The sequence below is a fragment of the Euprymna scolopes genome, chromosome 2 (genome assembly GCF_053919585.1).
Source record: "Euprymna scolopes isolate OS-2025 chromosome 2, ASM5391958v1, whole genome shotgun sequence".
In the NCBI taxonomy this organism is placed as follows: Eukaryota; Metazoa; Mollusca; class Cephalopoda; order Sepiida; family Sepiolidae; genus Euprymna; species Euprymna scolopes.
Genome location: NC_136483.1, coordinates 68,084,297 through 68,105,094, shown reverse-complemented (window position 1 = coordinate 68,105,094; position 20,798 = coordinate 68,084,297). Strand labels below are relative to the sequence as shown.

General features: G+C 32.9%; 1 protein-coding gene across 1 annotated transcript in view; it reads left to right on the top strand.

Moving 5' to 3' along the window:
• The window catches only part of LOC145291908 (calmodulin-binding transcription activator 2-like), a 2,646,613-nt gene that overhangs the window by 748,221 nt on the left and 1,877,594 nt on the right, over positions 1–20,798 (top strand). Inside the window, exon 3 of the mRNA XM_080137770.1 lies at positions 77–246. The gene's annotated coding sequence lies outside the window, so the exon portion shown is untranslated. The remainder of the gene's footprint in view (positions 1–76; positions 247–20,798) is intronic.

Here is a 20,798-nt window from a genome sequence, read left to right as displayed (position 1 = left end):
GCATCTAAAAAATTATGTAACATAATTTTATACTTGATCAGTTATTTGTTACTAATGAAACATTTTTTTTTTTCAGATTGTAAATGAAAACAGCAACGAATAGGCATTGTCGAAATTGTTATAGTTGTACGATCACGTGATCAGTTGCATGCATCACCAGAGCCAAAGACCACGTTCATAAATTGAATTCATAAGTTGGACATAGTATGGATATAAAGCACATTCATCTTCTGTTGATATTTGTTGGTAAGTAAACATTTGTTTTTAATTTGAAAATATTACAAAACCAAAAAAAAAAAAAAAAAAAAATTATTAAAGATTTTATTAAAGGATTAAAATAATCTTTTTTTTTCTTTCTTATTTTTTGTAATTTTTTTTCAATATTTTGGTGTAATACAATCCTCATAGAGAGAGAGAGAGAGAGAGAGAGAGAGAGAAAGAGAAAGAGAAAGAGAGAGAGAGTGTGAGTAAGTAAGTATGTCCGGTATTTATGACGGTTGATGTACGTCTGAAGTCGATGTGTTAGTGTGTAGTTTGGCACATATTTTTAATAGGAGTTTTCAAAGATTTGACCAAAATCTTATATTTTTGTTTTTTATTATAAACTCTATTGTTTATGTATTCGTTTCTGTGGTCATTCTAGTGGTTTTATTTGGATTCTCAAATTTAATCATTGTGGATGGTATCTACATTGGAATGAATCTGCACTGTCTGCAAAACGATAGCATCAGTTTCTACTGGATTGTCAGTATTGTATCCCTGTGCTTCTTGTACAACTATTTCCACAGAATTTGCTCCAATGAACTTGTGGTACGTCTATCTCCTCAACAAAAAACTTTGATCCACCTAATGTAACGTGTCTGTTACATTTTCACACGTTGCATGCAGAGACAGTTGCAAAGGAACAAAAAAAAAAAAAAGAAAGAAGTTCAACTCGGCTTTATTTGTTTTAGTCAAAATAGAAGACATTTATTTATGGTACTTTCCAAACTACACCTGCATCTTGGTTTTACAAATCTTTGTTCACCATATGGTTAACAAAATTCTAATGGGTTGAATGCATGCTTTTTTCTATTTCTGCATTGACATGTCTGTTCAAATTCAGTCGCTGCCACTCAGGATTTTCAAATCTCTCTCGCTGACATGTGCTTTGCCTCGCTGTTGTTAAATACACAGTTTCAAATCTCTTTCTGCTTTTCTTTTCCTTCTCTTCCTTCACTGTGACATTAACTCGCGCCATGGCTTGGTCATTTGCATATGTGAGCTGCTACTGCTGCTACATACGTCTCTCTGGCGTTATTACACTAACAGCCAAATTCCACCCTTTCAATATAGAGATCTCTTGATGCCGGAAGTTTTTCTCTAATAGTTTATTTTCTCAAACTGTTTATCTTTAGAATTCGCTTTCTACTTCCAGTTTTCCAGGCAGTACCAACATGCAAAAATTTAAATGTAACGTGAACAAACATTTTGATACTCAACTCCCTACACACATTATCCCTATAAATCTGGTCCTTTGCACTGTAGTTCCTTACGTGTCACTGACAATATACCTTGTTTGGGGTGAACCAAAAAGAAAGTATTGATAACCATGAGTGGTATAGAACATTTAAAATATTAACTCAGTTCAAAAACCAACCACCGACAGAGAGGTAGGTTGTTTCATAATTTCCTAGAAGTTTTCACTTTTTATTCATTTTTTTTTTTTTCAGGTAAATCACCATGTCTCACCAACTGCTTTTATTTAATGACCCCACTTTTCCCTAAACAACTGTACTCTTTAATGTCCCCCAGTATAAAAGGGTGAATGTGGTATTATGGTGAAAGAAGATACTAGCTAAGAGAAACTTTTGTTTAGTTCTGGAGTGACAAGGATGACCAACGACCCCCAATCCCCCCTTTTGAGTTAGCCTTGTGGCTAAGTTTTTTTGTTCAGTTTGAACTTACATTGTAATTTTAGTCTGAATAAAGGATTTAATACCTCAAAGATTAAATTGTAGCATCTGTTCTGAAGATGCTGCACTAAAAGTTATATGTGCGGTTTCCCCCACATATCAAATCATTGCTCTTGTAGCAATCAGTTTTGGTCAATGTAGGGGAAACCTTTCATACCAATTGTCACTATCCAGTTCTCCCTTGAAGGAGCTGGTCTACTCCTCACCCCTCCTTCTCCACATTAAAAAACGGCCTTGTGCTTAATTTGCTCTCGTGATGAAGCAACTAAATACAAACTGCCTTTACTATATTTTATGCTTACTAATTTTTTGCGTGTAGATCTCTAGTGAGGTTTCAGTTATGCATGAAATAATGAAAGGATTTTTCTGCTCGTCTACATTAAATCCTGTTTGTAGTTCGTTAGAGAATGTACAAAAATACAAAGGGGAGGCGCAGTAATTAATATGTGACAACTTATTTATTTGTAGACCTGATTGATGTACATAGACCGCACTTGCTCACTGCGTGATACGTATTCATTACTTATATGTAGTAGCTTATGCAAAGGGTCGAAGAAAGTAACTGTAGAATTTCCAGAAAGTCTTACTAATAAATCAATATTTCATTTGAAAACTTTGAACCTGCTTAAAATTAAAAATTCACCTTTCTTTTTACACATTGTTTTCTGTTTCTCTCTCTATCTATCTACCTCTCACTCTATCTTTCTCTATCTCTCTCTGTACCTGTGCTATATTGTTATTATTATTAGTATTAGACGATACCACTTGTGCGCGTATGTTACGTGAGTTCTTATTAGTAAAGATATGAGTCTTAGTGAGAGTTCTTGTCTTATTACATATGATGTTGTATCTTAGAGAGAGAGATGTGTATGTAATGACATTTTATAACACAGACATATAATAACAATACAATTTACCTTTTTGTAGAAATCACAAACACAAAGATGAGCTTTATCACAAAACACATGATGAATTTTATTTCTTCACGACCGGTCGTGGTTTCCTCATCAAGAATTCAAAGTTTCACATTTTAGTTTCTGAAGTGACGTCTCGCTTCAGACGTCTGCCTGTCTCTGAGTTTTCTCACTGACCGTCTCTCCTGACTGTCTCACTTCCTATATTGAGAAATCCATGCATCCCGGCCACGTGAGCAAAATTCACGTGTTTCAACATGCGCGACTTTGCACGTTTCCGACATTGATTTCCCAATAACCTATTTTTTCTTGTGTTGTTTCCACAAAGGAATTCAACCTACATATCTAATTTATTTAACCCATATTTTATTATCCACATTCTTTTAACAATTGAATAGTTTATTTATTATTTATTTCATCCGAATTAACAATTTACTGGACATTCCATTTAAACCTATTGTTCTTTAAAACTTATGTCCAGGGTTCGATTTCTGCTTTCTCTTATTTTCATTTTAACTAATCTCTCTATTTTTATACTTACATGAACAGGGGACAGCCCTTATCATGTAACACCTGTCTTTATCTACCTCTCTCTACCAACTCTCTCTTTCCCATTTGCTTTGTTATTTTGGATTATTAATGGTTTAAGATTGAATAAATTATTTTTTCTATCTTACAAAAAATCTTAGTGTTGTAGCATTACTAAAAACCTACCTAAAGTCAATTGCAGTAAAAACCTACTTTGAAAATGAATGTCACTTATAGATGCAAACATTGCATCTGTATTACTAGTTATATCTAAGGAATGATCCATCTCACTTAGTATTGTCCTCAACTTTGATCTTCGAAGTTGATCAGATCACTAAGTTTCTTTCTTTCTTTCTTTTTTTTTTACTATATAGTCACCGCTTATCAAAGCCCAAAGGCCACTCAAGAATAAGGATTAATGGGTACCGTGATGATCGAAATTGAATAAATTAATTTATTTTAGAGGATGGATCATTAAGAACCTGTTTATGTTGGACTTGAAAACGACCATGTTGGGAAGCAGCTTCATAGTATTGAGCAGTTCTAGGAAATAAACTTTGTTCATGGAATGTTCGCTCAGCTTTATGAACAGCTAGAGAGTAAGGGAAATTGCTGATAGTGCTTGTGGCTAGTCTGGTGTTTGCTGCTAGTTTTTGTTTAAAGTCTCGATTGAATACCACTTAATTTAGAAGAGGTAGTTATATTTGGATTATCTGAACTACCGTTCTTATATTGGATGTTGTTTTTACGTTTCGGCTGATATAACCTAACTTTTTCAGGTGGGTCTTGTCAAATGTTTTCAAACTCTGCAATCTATATGGAATTTTGAGCCGAACCTTTTTATTTAATTCATCGGAGAGAGGTTGTTCTCGTTTCATCAGCCATGATTTCCGAGTTGATCAAGATACCTCCGAAGAAAAGTAGAGGTTACATCAGTCGAAACGTTGCGAGAATAACATCCAAGATGAAACCAGTAGCTCGAATAATAAAATTAATCACTTCTCATCTTAAAAATGCCAAAACCTTGTTATTTTATTTTAATTTGGAAGATTTTTTTCTTTTATACATATAAAATAAATTTCTAACTATAAATAATTAAACTATTTAAAACATGTGAAAAAGGAGGCTCAAAATGAAAACAAAATATTTTATTAAAATTTTTATAAGATTTATTTATACAGTTTTTATAATGAAAAATTAATATGCACAGATGCTAATCACCAACGTAGTTGCTTTTAATCAATGACATTTATTTTTTCAATGGAAATATTACTTAATTCATTTTATGGTGTTGTTTCGCAGCCTAAAGAGGTTTTAATATCAGAATAAAATGAAAATTCAGAAGTAGCAAGATAAGAGGCTCTTGTGTAAAAAAAAAAAAAAAAAAAAAAAAAAAAAAAAAATCCATATAAGTTTAACCATTAGGTAGTGGAATTTTCCAAGTGGAAGTCCCAAGACTTAGAAGTGATGTCACAGACAGGAAATCACTAAGCAGAATCCACTGGAGCTTTAAGAAAATACCAGTTAAATATTTTTTCATCAACGTCTAGTGATAGCCATATTGAAATTCATTCAGGAAACCCACACAGTATTTACAATGCTAATTTATTTATCCTCTCCAGCTTACTAGTTGCAGAATTGATGTCTAAGAACTTTCCATTAACTTTTCTTTACTTGGCTGGTCGTCAGACCTTAGTTAACCTCCCCCGCCCCTGTACACTACTACTGCTTGTCACTAACTGCTATAGTCTAACTATTTCAAACATATCTTTATTTTATTCCATGATGTAATTCAAGCAATCAAAACCTCTGTTGTTTTCTCTCCCTTGTCATGTAACATATGCAGCACTTTCTTTATTGCATAAAAGGAGAAAATCATGGGTTCATACTTGTTGCTTGTGCAGTGTTGATAAGGAACTGAGGTCTTTTGTTTTTTATGGTCGTGTCATAATAGTGACCCACCACATTTAAACTCACCTTGTGTCAAACTTGCGTTTATAAGGATGTTAATAAATACTTTGATAGTGCCACGATATTTATTGCACTTTATCGCATTGTCTCATTGTAATATATTGAGTGAAGTCTGTGACGTTCCTGTGATGGGCAACGTCCATAAAACGTCGCCATAAGACAAGGTAATCTCATCACATAAGCCAAAAGAGAATCAGAATTAGTCAATCAACAACCTTTATTTGTTTGATATACATGCGTAAGTAGCCGACCCCCATGCCATGGACAACGACACGTGCTGTCTGGACGAGACACTTTTTTGCTGTCATTGGACGCTGGAAGGTGAACGAAAAGTTGTGTGCGAGAATGAAAGAGACAAAAAGAAAAACTCTGCACAAGCTGATGACATGGGTAAACCAGAACAACCATTTATGTTATCGTGAAGAGGGTGACTTCCTAACTGGATGGTACAAGGCCATCAAGTGGGAGTACTGAGAACACGAAAAGAGGAGGGAAAGAGATATGGAACAATATTTCAATCTGAATGGAATTAAAGGAATGAATTTATTACGACCTGAGCTGATAAATGCGACTTCCTACCATGCCATCAAACATTCGAGATTGTTGAACTTTTTATTTTGTTTTGAACTACGAGTAAGAACTCTGTTGGACTGATTTTATACTGTGAACTGGATTTACTCAAAGAAGCATAAAGCCTCATACTTCCTATGAATTTTCTATATTGATTAATGTCCTCTACCTGGACTTACCCAATAAAACAGGTTGCTGTCTCATTGCTCCTCGTTCTATATGTCTCTAAAATCTCTTTTAAAAACAAAATAAAATCTTGTATTATATTCGATGCTTATTAATCGAGTTTAAATGACTTTGAAATGAACTTATTTATGCAAATGAACTTATTTATGCAAATGAACTTATTTATGCAAATTAACTTATTTATGCAAATTAACTTATTTATGCACTACGGTCGATCCACGTGTTGTTCATTCCTCTTCATATCTATACTGGGTTCAACGAGAAATCTTTCTGACTGAGAAAGTCATTGACTGTCAGTTTCCAATGTCTTGTGAACTTTAATCCCCGATGGACCTTCCTGGTACTGAGAATCTTGGAAGACTTTCTTCTATCATATCTGCCTTTCTTTCTTTCGATATCATTTGTAGTTTAGTATGCATTCGGTTGCATATGAATGAGGTTTTATACCTAAAATGAAATAATAAAAAACCTGAAGTCGAGATGGAAAAAGTCGTGTTTTGAGAATCGAACTGAACAGGTCGGAATTTACAATGTCGTTCGAATGCTTACACGAATCCAACTTTTTTTTAAAAATTATATAATTTTTCTCGCAGCACCGTTGAGTTGTTGATTTTTCTAAAAAAAAAAAATAATAAATAAATAATAAAGACAAGCACTAAAAATATGATAAAACTCAATTCTGTGGATTTTGTGTCCTCCTTCCCATTTTTTTTTCTTTGATTAAACTTTGTGCGTTGTACTAAACTGCTTAGATAAACTGTCATTTTTGCTTCATTCTTTATGCACAGAAGCTCTAACGGGTATATGAGCACTTTAGTCGATACCCGACACAGTAGTATATGAGGATCTCCGCCCCTATGGGTCTGATATTTGATGGGATGTAGTTGAGTGACTCCCCTGCTCTTGATAAAGTCGGAACAGTGTGAAACAATACTGTCAATTTTAGTGCTGGGGCTGAGGTTAATCTAAAACACTCGAAACTGGATCGATGAAATAAGTCTAAAGTCTGGAATTAAGCGTAAGATTCATGCTTTTATTATTAGTTATAGTTTTACATGCTGTAATTTGTTTCACCGCTTACATGTCGTACTTTCCCCAGAAAAAAACAAAACATCGTTACATTTCCGGATAACGCCGTTTAGAGCCGACTAGTCGTTTTTTTTTTTTTTTTTTTTTTTTTTTGTCGTGAATGAAAATTAGTAAATTTTTTTTTATTTAAAATACTGTTTTTTTTTTTGTGAATAAATAACATTTGTTCCATTTCTTTTCATTTTTTTTTCTTCTGCTTTATTTCCTTTTTAATTCACTTTGCTTTTAATTTTAATTTTTGCCCTTTTTCCTGCTTTTCTTAATTTTCTTTTTTCCTTTATCATATTTTTCTTTATCTTTTTCCCTCTTTTTCCCTTCCCCCTATCTCTTTTTTCCTCCCTCTATCTCTTTTTTAGCTCTTTTTCCCCCACTTTCGACAAACCCGGGTGCTATGCAGAAGAATTCTTTTCATTAGTTCCTTATTTTGCATTCTTGGCATACATTGAAGCCGGCAGGCAATGGAGGAACTGAAGATGAATATTAGAGAACAAGATAGGAAATCTTTATTTAATTTGCATCTCGAATTCTTATGATAAAACAAATTAAAAAAAAAATGGAAGTGATGAAAAAAAAATCAGGAGTTTTTCTATCTGCAAACCTGTTCTTTCTAATCAGTTACTGCTTCATTCTGTGTTTGTGTGTCAGTTTGTGTGCTTGTATGCAGATGTGCTTTCAGAGGATGTTTTGAATACATTCATAATGTGTGAACAAATGCGTGCAATAAGTCTTCGATTCTTCAATTTTTTTTTTTTTATCATGGGTAACTTATTGATTCATATATTTTTGTCTTAGATTTCATCATAAATATGTTTTACTATTAGGTTGGTGCAAAAATAATGTCGTTTTTATTATCATTCTCTACTGTGTTGGAATGCATGGTTAAGTGGCAGTTTTAGTCCTTTAGAATTGCTTTAAAGGTTCACCGCTCACTCGTTTTTCGACCACATTTCAAACAATTATTACAGTTTATAGATCACCTTCTCAGCTATTCTGTGAAAAAAAAATTAATTTTCGTTCAGTAAAACAAAAGTTATGATGAATTTACAGGTGTTCAAAATCGTAAAAAACGTAAGGTGAGCGACGTTTTTATGACTGGTTTCCATAGCAACCACGTCGCTTCAACGACTACTGTTGCTACCAATTCACCGCTCTCGTGAAAAGAGAAGTAACAAGTGAAACAGAGAGAGAGAGTGAAAGCACAAAAGGGAGATAATTAGGGGGTATTGAAACCAGACGAGTGCCATACATTCTTATTACATATGTGTATGTTAGGTTTATGGGGGCAAAAAAATAAGACTGAAATTAAACAAAGAACAAGTGAATTTACTGGAAGCCTGGAAAATCATGGATTACAATAGAAAAATGCGAGCATGAAAAGTAATATGGTTAAGCTTAAACATGGAAAAGTAAATGACTAGTTGTTAAAACTGGAAAAGAAAAGGATAAGATATTCTATTAAAAAATATAATAAATTTATAACTTAAAAAAACTCCTTAATGCTGCAATATTTTAATTCAATTTATAACGTTATATAATCAATTCTTAATGCTGGAATATTTTAAGTTATAAATTTATATTTTTTACTAGAATATATTGTTCTTTTCTTTTCCAGTTTTAACAACTAGTCCTTTACTTTTCCATGTTTAAGCTTAACCATATTACTTTTCATGCTCACATTTGTAATATTGTAATGTGTAGTTAAACTTCAAAAAACATTATTTTTTTGCCCCAACCTAATACAGGGTGACCCCTAAAAAACAGGACATTCAATTGTTTTTCTGAGCATTTTACAGTCAACGGAGAAAAAAAGCCAAAGACCCTAGTGTTTTGATGTGATGTTTTGAATATAATAAACTAGTTATGACCAAAGTTTCATTTCATACAGACAAAACACTAAGAAACGGTGCCTAATTAAAGTTGGGCCCGCTTTGTTTGGGTCACCCTGTATTAGCCCTTCTTAATAACATTGTCTTATATTTGGTAAGTGAGGAGGAGTGGAGGAAGGTAAAAGAAACTTTTGTTCTGCTTGGTGTTCTCAGGGAGCAATACAATCGTTTTTATTAACATTACTGTATTATATGTGGTACTACTTGGAATTGTCCAGGATCAATAAATGTAAATTACGATATAACATTTTATCTCTTTGGACTATTTTCATTGTCAATAAAATTTCACTTCATCTTATTGTGATGGTGGAGGAACGGAATCGGCACATTACAACAAGAGAGGGGAATGAGTTGAGATGAGGAAAAAGAAATGGTTTAGAAGGGTGGAAAATGGGAGAGAGGGAAAGATAAAGACACGGCTGGAGAGAGAGAGGGGTGAGAGATAGAAGTTTTAATATAAAGATACTACACACAAGGAACGGCATGAGACTAGAAACAAAATGCAAAGTTTAAAAAGCAATGGTATTATCTGCTCTACTATATTAAACAGAAACTACACACTGTGCAGGGACCACATAAAGAGGTTGGAAGCAATACACTTAAGGAAAATAATGAAACTTAAATGTAACGATCTTATACCAAATGTTGAAATACTCAAAGGAACAACATGGACAGCATAGAAGCCGTACTTGCCACCACACAACTGCGATGGACTGGACATGTGGCCAGAATGGAAAGCAATCACATCCCAAAAATATTATTGCATGGAGAATTGGAAAATGGGTACAGAAAAATTGGTGGGCAGAAACTTCGCTACAAGGATATGATAAAGCGCCACCTAAAGGCAATGTATATGAACACAAAAATTGGGAAGAACTAGCAGCAGATTGAAGTTTCTGTTGCAGTAGTCTTCATAAAGGAAAGGCAGAAACAGAGGCAAAAATAAAGGCCAGGTCTGAACAAAAATATTTCCAAAGACAGAACCATGGTAACTACTCATGCACTACTTGTAGGTAGACTTTCCACACTGAGCGTGGGAAGCTAAAACACCAGAGTATAAAGCACCGAGACCCTGACTTGTCATCTTCAGTTATGAAGGACTGCGTGATGATGATGATGATGACTACACGCATTAATTCTATTTAGTTTTATATGACTCTGGGCAACACCGGGTATCTTTGTAGTCTATTATATATTAGATGATGCTAGAGAAATCTTAGAAGTGTTTTACATTTTATTCCACAGGAAGCTGTGACAAGATCGGAAAGTGGGGATTGAAAAGCTAGTGCACAAGAGGTGTGTGCATTCTGGCATACTAAATGCCTTAAAGCCCAATTGGCGTTTACCGATTCCTCTTAGAATTTCAAACAACCATATCTCAGTCCAACAGAAGCAAAGGTTATCAGCCCAGAAATGATCCAGACACAAACTAAAAAAAACAACAAAAAAACAAAAAAACACTCATTTATTCTTCAATTGGGCAACTTAGCATTTTTGGAAGTATTTTTTCCTTTATAAGCTGTTTTATAATGGAAGACTCGAAATACTCAAAAGGAATTTTCACTGTATACTTTATTTGCTGTTATTATGTTTTCTTAGTTTTATGTATCATAGGAGTTTTTAACCTCTATAGTGAGAACAACTGCTGAAGATTATTTTACTATACGATCACAAAATTTGCTCTGACTGTTTTGCTTGTAGCATTTCTAATTAGTTTGTTTTCATACCTGAACCAACCCATAAATAACTTGTTTAGTTTTCTACTCAACCCACAACTTATAAAATTGTACTCGAATTCTATCAAAGCTTTTTTCACTAAATTTCAAACTTAACATCAGGCAATGTTTGTCCCAATTAGTAGCGTCAATATCTATTCAAACTCTTAGGCGGGGGGGGGGATCTCATTACAGATTTGAAAACGAAAGCTGAATATTAAACAATTTTTAATCTGTGAAAATTAATATGGAGACAAGATGGTCATCTCTGAAGCTTATGGTATGAATGCAATGTGTAAAAACATGTATTGTGAGAATAATAATGTGGTAAAGGTATCTTGGTCCTTTATTAATTCTTCCTTTCACTACAATTTTAATTCCAATACAAAATGGATAGACCGATCCCAACCGATTCAACACCAAGTCTACAGCCTTTAATGTAGAAAAGAGTCAAACATTGGAAGCTTATTTTCATGAATAACCTGCGTATGGTTAAGAGTGTTAAAAAAATTGGAAGCACCCAACCAACTTCTATCAGGCATCAATAAATAGAATATTCACTACTTCCAAGTAATCGTGGTACAGTGGATAAAGTACTTGGTAAAATTCAGTTGTAAGTTACTCTTTTAAAGTTTAAAGTTTCAGTCCTCAATGCGAATTACTTAGGACTTCTACCAAGTCATAGCTAACAAAATGAGAGCATGCTGCTCGCATGGGTTAAATAAAGGGTTTCATTCGAAATTCCGTTCAGATTATTGAGTTTGACACAAATTTTGGAGGTTACATCGACCGAAACGTTGTGAAAACAAGGATGAGAACAGTAGTCCAAAGAATCCAAAATACAAATAATGTGTCCTCATCTCAAAATTTCGAAACAGATTTAGAGTAGTTGGTACAATTTGAAAGTAAAGTAAGCAGAAAAAAAGACAATGATGAGTAGTTACACCCTCTCTATATTTTTATGAATTCAATACTTTTTTCACCAAAATCTTTTCTTTGCTTCATCTTTATCTCGTTTACTGTCATTATTCGCTCTCTTACAACCAAACAATATATAAGAACGATAATTTTATATTTCCTTTCCTTCCCAACGTTTACTACCATAAAACTGCTTTAGAAATCAATATAGAATTAAAATAATTAAAATTTGCAATTACTTAATTCTATAAAACAAATGTTTCAGTCGATGTAACCTCCGACCTTCTTTAGGCGTATCTTGCTGAACTCTGGAATCGGCACAGAATTTCGAACGGAGCCCTTTATCTAATCCAGCAAGGTAACATGCTCTACTTTCAGTAGCCATGACTGTTTAGTAGTCCTAAGTAGTTCACAATTGTATTTTGATTGTCGCCTTCACTAAAGATCGATCCTTTAACCTCCAGAAGAGTGTAATTTACAACTTAATTTTACCAAATACTTTATCCACTCTCGTCCTTGGGCACAGATAGAAGATACACTGGATGAAGGTTGGAGATTACATCGATCGAAACGTTGTGGGAATAGCACCCAAGATGAGAACAGTAGTCCGAATACCCCAAATAATATGAATTATCAATCCTAATCTAAAAAAAAATTCAGAAACAAAATAATGATGCTATTTATGAAAGTTAGAATTCAACTTTGTTCTTGTCTACAATATTTCCGGTCAATTTTCTATTTTCAATTGCAAAAGTTTTTTTTATTCCCATTCTTCGCCTAGATATGATTGGACTGTAAAGCAAAGTCATTAGTTTATCTATTAAAACTACTGAGATCAACATGATGTAGCTTTATATGGCATATTGTTTCTACATCAATTTCCCCTTTTAATTAAATGGCTTTGTTTAGACAACGCTGCTGTACGTTGTAGATATTTAACAAGAGCCATCGCTTTCTATGATTCAGGAAAAGTGATTTTCCAATTTAAAATAATCATTTACTACTTTGTTTACGCTTCATGATTAGATGTTTGTGTTTAAGGACTTGTCACTCTTGTTTGAAATTTGTTAAACAAGACGTTAATTTTGGTGTGTGTGTGTGTGTGTGTGTGTGTGTGTGTGTGAGTGAATATATATTTCTATCTATCTCCCCCGCCCTCTCTCGGATGTTTATATCAGAGATGACAATTAAGTCCAGCAAGTGATCTCCAAACAAGACCACAAATCGGGCATGAGTGATAAACTGTCAGAGATGGTTGGTGTTTTTTCTGGCATGTATTTTGGTCCTTAACTGTTCTTCTTTTATTGATACGATTTTCTTCAAAAGTCTTTATTTCCTCCTTGTGTGTGAATCTATTTGTTCCTATCAAGTGCCAAGTTCTCGAAAGATTTAATTGGAATGTCTTTAAAATTTTCAAAAATCTTTATATATATAGAGAGAGAGAGACGATGCAGAAGTTATGAATTAAGAGAAACCTCATGGTATTTACTTCATGATTTTGAACTGCCGCCATCCGTTATGAGATGATGAAACCTAGTTTCTATTTCTGAAGTGACGTCAGTGAAGAGTTTTAATAAAGGGAGATAAATTATGACGATTACACATGTGTGTAACAGAATTTACCCAATTTGAATTAGTCCTAGATGTGGTAAGACTTCAATTTCAGAACTTTGTAGGGTAACACTTTTAGGTGACATTACTCTCAGGTCCAGTCTTATCTTATCGTAGTACATCTATGGATTAAATGGATTCAATCATTGAAAAGCTTTTTTTTCAAAATACACAATTATAAAACGTTAATCTGCAAACCGTTCATATGCAAAATATACTTAGTGAAGGGAGGCTGCTAGAGCAGAAGTTCGTAAAATCATATTTCATTGTAAAACAAGCACAGCAATGTAACATTGTAGTGATGGGACAGGGGCTGGAACTTCATAGGCAGTGAGGGTCCGATTAGATTACATTTTTGGAGGGAGGGGCATTATCTAAGAGGGAGAAACTTGTGGTTGATGCACCAGCCTAGATGTGACAATAATCCTCCATGCATGGGCAGATGATGACTCTGTAGAGGTATAGGATACTAGTAGATATGAGAGTTTGTCTTGCATGCTAGAAAAATCCTGTTTTCTTTGCGACAGTTGTGGCAGTATCTTCTGTATATTTGCTCCAATTCATGCTACCTGTGAACGTTAAGTGGAGGAATTCAAATGTTAGCCTTCCAGGTAGAATGCTATTTGCCGTGGCAATCGGTGGTTGAAGAGATTTCTTATACTTGTTAAAGAAAAGTAGTTTTGTCTTAGTAGCATTAAATATTTCCATCCATTCATATCCCCATTAAACTTGGCAATAGGCTATACAAAATTTAAGAGACAGTTTACACACATGGACGTCACCAGATAACAAAAAGAAAAAAAATAATCAAATCGATTGTATTTTAACATTATAGATCCTAATCAAGATTACAATTATTCGGTAGCTCACCACTTAATATTTCTGACGTTTTAAATCATAAGATGCTGAGATCGAAATTAAGGCCGTTTTACTTGGTGAGAACTAGATGTTAAACTCCAAATTATGATCTAAAATTGAATGAAGACAAATGTAAACCTAAGTGACCGGATTTCTAATCTTAGATCTTTAATTAACTTACGATAGACTCAAATAAGATTCTTCATAATTTCTAGATGTAAGAGGCCTTATAAGGGTATAGAAACACAGCGAGAGGAAGACAAGAAAGTCGAGTTGGAGTCATAATGAATAAGTATTTAATTGGCATTCGATTTATTTTCGAGATATAAAAACATGATAAAAGAATTGAAATTGAAAAAGAGATCAATAAGATGAAAGTTTTATGGAAAATCGATTTTGTATTCTCTTTGTTACCATTACTCTCAGATCAACTTTGGCCCGGATGGTAATACATGTTAGGGCATCTAGTGCTACTAGATCAGGCTGTCTGAAGATACTGGCCAACAATGCATCAAACATTGACACAAATGTTTTTTTTTTCTTTACCTTTGCAAAACTCAATCATGTTTCGTCAAATCAAAAACAAAAGCAGCCTTCTTTTTGTATACAAAACAACCAAGCCAAACTGCATGAATAAACATTTGAAGATATAAAGAACTTGAAGAATTTAAACCTTTTCTAAAATTACTGGATTCCACATTAAATAACCCGGAAAGGGTTGATATCCCGTTAAGCAAAAAAGAGAAAATAACATACCTATTTTTCTGGGCATTGATTAGTCTAAATATAGACTTCCTGAAATCTTCTATTAAACTTTCCTTCTAGGTTTGTTAGAGGATAAAGACCTCAGATCGCTTCTATTTACCATCGCTGCTTGACACCGACTGTTACTTAAGTCTATTTTAAACGTACTTACTCCCACAAATCTTTAGCTTAACCAATCAGATCTTATGGTATCTCTGACTCGTTATTCATCTTGGTTTTGAAAGCCTTATATAACAGAAGTTCAAAATTATTTTAGTTTTCTTGGAAATTGATTCAATCGAAAGAAATAACATTTTTTTTTTATTTGAAAATCATATTTTTCATAAATTGTCAAATATTTTCACACGTTTTGTTGATTTTATTTTTTTTTTTGTTTTAAACTTGTTATTAAATCGTGTAACTTTATTAAAGATTTGTTTCACTGTTGTGACAGCTGTCATTATTTTCGTATTAAGAATTTTTTTCTCTCAAAATTAACATATTTTAGTTTATGACTTCTAACATTCAAGATGGAAGAAAATAAAATGGTTTTTACGAATGTTAACTTTACAAAATAATTTAAATGGGTTTCTTCATTCATTTCTTCCTCCTTATTGGATTGAAACAAAAAACAAAAACAAGTGAAGCATGCATGGTCCCATGTGAGTGCACAGTGAACGGGGCATGAAAAAATTACTACGTTCAGCCCCCCCCCCCCGATTTAGTCCCAAAATCCCCATGGGTCGTCAAATCCTGGTGAAAATGAACAAACGGTGCAGTTTTAGGCCTTAAAATATGTAAATTTGAGTTCTGCACTACGCAAAAAAAAAGAAATATCTAAGTATATCATTGACCACCCCCCATTTAGTCCCAAAAGTCCCCAGGGCCTAAACATATTTAAATTTTAGTTCAGCACCATGCAAAACTGCTAAATAGACATACACAAAAATATTTTGGACAAATATGATAAAATAGTCCCAAAATGGAATGTTTTTATTAGCCCTAAAACAGCTCCTGGGGCACACCCAAGCATTATTGTGAAGTATAGACACACAAAATTATATAGAAATCAGTTAGTTACAACTTTTGAGAAAGTTTTATAAAAATCCAAAGCATCAATAATTATTTTTTTAATTGAGCACAAAAGTGTCAATTTTAGCCATTTTAACCTAGGGGATCAACCGGAGTTTTCCAGGAAAATCCGTTCTGTTACTTTTTTACTTACATCATGTTTAATGTTTGTGCAATTTCCAAAAATTCCAAGGCGTAGTTATTGAGAAAAGTGCAAACGGACAAGTGTGAATTTACAGGTCCACCCTCCTTTTGTCAGGGGACCAAAAAAAAAAAAAAAATTGAGCAATATTTCTAGTCTCACTCTATTTGGAAATCTATTTCTAAACATTATCCAACACATTTTTATTTTGCACGGCATTGACCTTAGGCGGATTGAACCGACTTCCTCTAACTGAAAAATTGTCAAAGAAATATTAAATTTACAAATAATCCCAAGTCGCATATATATCCTGGTCAGAGAATATAACGACGTTAGGTTTTTATAATTCTTGCAAGGAGGTGTCGACGTCGTCCTACATACAGTGGCTGGTATTCTCAAATGATCGCTTGTCAGTTATTGACCAGACTCAACGTTACTTAACTTTGGTGATCTAATGAGGACGGTTGTGTCAATGTGATTTTTTCATACATCATCCAACATATACCAGAATGTAAAACAAGTGTTAAAATGTGAAATCAAATATGACTTTCTTCCTTATTTGTTTATAGACTAATTTATCATCTCTATAAAAGTATTGACTCGATTGGCTGTAAAGTTATTATGATTTTGAAGCTTAAATAGCCGAAAGTAGACATCAGTTACTAAGTAATTTGCTGCTGGAAATTAAATAGCCGAAAGTAGACATCAGTTACTAAGGAATCTGCTGCTGGAAATTAAATACTGATTCATTAAATAGCCGAAAGTAGACATCAGTTACTAAGGAATCTGCTGCTGGAAATTAAATACTGATTCATTAAATAGCCGAAAGTAGACATCAGTTACTAAGGAATCTGCTGCTGGAAATTAAATACTGATTCATTAAATAGCCGAAAGTAGACATCAGTTACTAAGGAATCTGCTGCTGGAAATTAAATACTGATTCATTAAATAGCCGAAAGTAGACATCAGTTACTAAGGAATCTGCTGCTGGAAATTAAATACTGATTCATTAAATAGCCGAAAGTAGACATCAGTTACTAAGGAATCTGCTGCTGGAAATTAAATACTGATTCATTAAATAGCCGAAAGTAGACATCAGTTACTAAGGAATCTGCTGCTGGAAATTAAATACTGATTCATTAAATAGCCGAAAGTAGACATCAGTTACTAAGGAATCTGCTGCTGGAAATTAAATACTGATTCATTAAATAGCCGAAAGTAGACATCAGTTACTAAGGAATCTGCTGCTGGAAATTAAATACTGATTCATAAAAAAATCAAAAAAGCTTTTACTTCTCTCTCTAATAAAGAAAAACGATTTATTGGCTTATATTCATTTAATGGCAAAACATCGCTCGTTTTTATTTACTTCAAAGGTCTAACAACCAACAGTCCAACGACAGAAAAGGAATAGCTTTCTCAATCATGTTGACTCCCTAACAGCATCTCTGGAAGAGACCAGAATACAGCTATGGACTAGACGACTAGAAAGTGTCTTCCCTTCTACTTAGATAGAAATTCTCTCTTCTGAGTTTCTCCCTCCTGATTCAGAATCATCCTGACTCCGGTGGAAAAGACTCAACCGTCTGAGAATAGAAATGGGACAGTCAAAAATTGGTATAACCGAATGAGCTCACAGTACTGACTCAACCATCTGCGAATGTGGAGAGTAGGACCGTACCATGGAATGCTGCATTGTTTGCTCTATACTGCTCAACTGATGCAGTTTGATAATGCAAAAGGGCTACAAAAGAAAATGGGAACTGTTGTATGTCTACATGCTTCAAAAACACACAAAGAAGTGATGACACATTCAAAATGTCATACACAATTTAAATTGTGTGACTATTTCTGATGTGTCTGGGTGTATTTCTCGTATCTCTTAGACTTGATTTTTTAAAATTTACTAATAATCGCTCATTGAAAAAATTTAATACCAAAACAGTATCTAAAATAACGTTTTTATAACCCCAATTAAACAAAAAATAATTTCATTACAAAATTAAGATGTCTGAAGATAACGGTTTCAATCCTACCTAAAGCCGGGCAGAGGATAACTTGGCCAAATCGTGGTGAGATGACAACAACTATGGATGGCAGTAATTGCTGAGAATGCAGGTAGGAGATTCGGAGTTCCTATCCGTTGCAGTTACCACCTGACGAAGGCCAGAGGAATAGTTGTCCGAAAACGTTGTGAAACTACAGCTAATAAAGATGAGGATAATAGTCCGCAATAAATAAATTAATAAAACTATAATGCAGTTTGTTGTCTTCATAAATAGACGGCCATTTTAATCATTTGTTAATAGTTGGAAGAGAAGGATTAATTATTTATTTACCCTTCGAAATTTGAAAGGAATTTTGAGTCAATTAAAATGTTCGCTAGGAAGTCAATTATTGTTTTAAAATTCTTAGCAAAGCCGCATGCAAATAGCATAGTTTAAAAAATGAAAGAAAAAGCTCATCTGGGAAAACGTTAAGAATTTACTGATAATAGTTAAAATTATATCCAATAATCTCTGAGATTTCTACCTCTCCTAAAATAACCTTTTCGAAGTAGATGAAAGCAATAATATTTCCTCTCAATAAAATATCTACTGACACACCATCCATAGACACCAAATAATTTGATTTGGTAGATTTTATGGTTCTATATTCCTATCTGTAATTCAAGCTGTTAATTTATATGTTTTGATAACTTCTGGATAACAGTTAAAAGGTACAAATAGTAGTTAATTTAATAAATACATTTGTTAAATACTGAGTATAATTATTTGTTGAGGATTGCAGGAAATAGGGTTCAGTTCGGGTCAGCTAATGCGCTCTGTCAGCTCGACCTTCTGTGTTCCAAAAGCAGACGTGACATCACACGGTTTTAAAAAGAGTGAAGAGAGAAGCAGGCAGTTGTTTGGAAACTTGTGATACAAACGACATAAATTAAGAAGTTAACAGCCCCAAATGGTCTGTAACCTGTAATGCACTTCCTACTTCTGGCAGGAGAGAAGGGAATGCAAACATCTCAAAAGGTCCTTTCTTCATATGGATTTTTTTTTTGTTTCTTAATTCTGTTGTGAAGAACTGTTCAAAGGGTGAGATCGGTAAAATAAATTTAGATGAAAATTCATGTATTTTTAAGTAAGTAAAAAATTCATGTAGTTGTTAATAAGTAAAAAAATTTATGTAGTTGTTAATAAGTAAAAAATTCATGTAGTTGTTAATAAGTAAAAAAGTTTATGTAGTTGTTAATAAGTAAAAAAATTTATGTAGTTGTTAATAAGTAAAAAAATTTATGTAGTTGTTAATAAGTAAAAAAATTTATGTAGTTGTTAATAAGTAAAAAAATTTATGTAGTTGTTAATAAGTAAAAAAATTTATGTAGTTGTTAATAAGTAAAAAAGTTTATGTAGTTGTTAATAAGTAAAAAAATTTATGTAGTTGTTAATAATTAAAAAAATTTATGTAGTTGTTAATAAGTAAAAAAGTTTATGTAGTTGTTAATAAGTAAAAAAATTTATGTAGTTGTTAATAAGTAAAAAAATTTATGTAGTTGTTAATAAGTAAAAAAATTTATGTAGTTGTTAATAAGTAAAAAAATTTATGTAGTTGTTAATAAGTAAAAAAAATTATGTAGTTGTTAATAAGTAAAAAAATTTATGTAGTTGTTAATAAGTAAAAAAATTTATGTAGTTGTTAATAAGTAAAAAAGTTTATGTAGTTGTTAATAAGTAAAAAAAATTATGTAGTTGTTAATAAGTAAAAAAATTTATGTAGTTGTTAATAAGTAAAAAAGTTTATGTAGTTGTTAATAAGTAAAAAAGTTTATGTAGTTGTTAATAAGTAAAAAAATTTATGTAGTTGTTAATAAGTAAAAAAATTTATGTAGTTGTTAATAAGTAAAAAAATTTATGTAGTTGTTAATAAGTAAAAAAATTTATGTAGTTGTTAATAAGTAAAAAAATTTATGTAGTTGTTAATAAGTAAAAAAATTTATGTAGTTGTTAATAAGTAAAAAAATTTATGTAGTTGTTAATAAGTAAAAAAGTTTATGTAGTTGTTAATAAGTAAAAAAAAAAAAAAATTTCTGTTCCCATTTACTTACCTTCCCAAAAATATAGTTAGACACAAATTCGGTTTTTAATGTGAGAAAAGGCACATTCTGTGTTAGGACAAAAATCTAAATTCCCTCAGTTTGAGAGCATTTCTCTTTCGCTAATCAAGAACAGAAATATGAAGTGTAGAATCTAAACAGATACTAAACTTTGCTCCATGCCAAATCATTGTAGAAACGTGATTTTAGAAACTGATTTGAGTTTGTTAATTATTTTTTTTGTTGTGGTTGGATGACAAAGTTGAAACCAACATCATTAATGAAGTGATTCTGACAAAGGCATGATATAATTGCTGCATGTCGGAGTTGATAAAATGCTGAAATAAACATATAGAACATGAAACAGCAACCTGGGAATCCATCTGGCAGATACCTTATGCATATGCAAATAGGCATTAATGATAGTTTCCACAGACTCTGTATTAATCTTGACCTCTTGTGCTATTTGGTGAATAGTTATGCGTCGATCTCTCAAAATGCAGCTTCATCTTCACTAACAGATGCCTCATCAATAGCAAAAGTGAGGGCGACC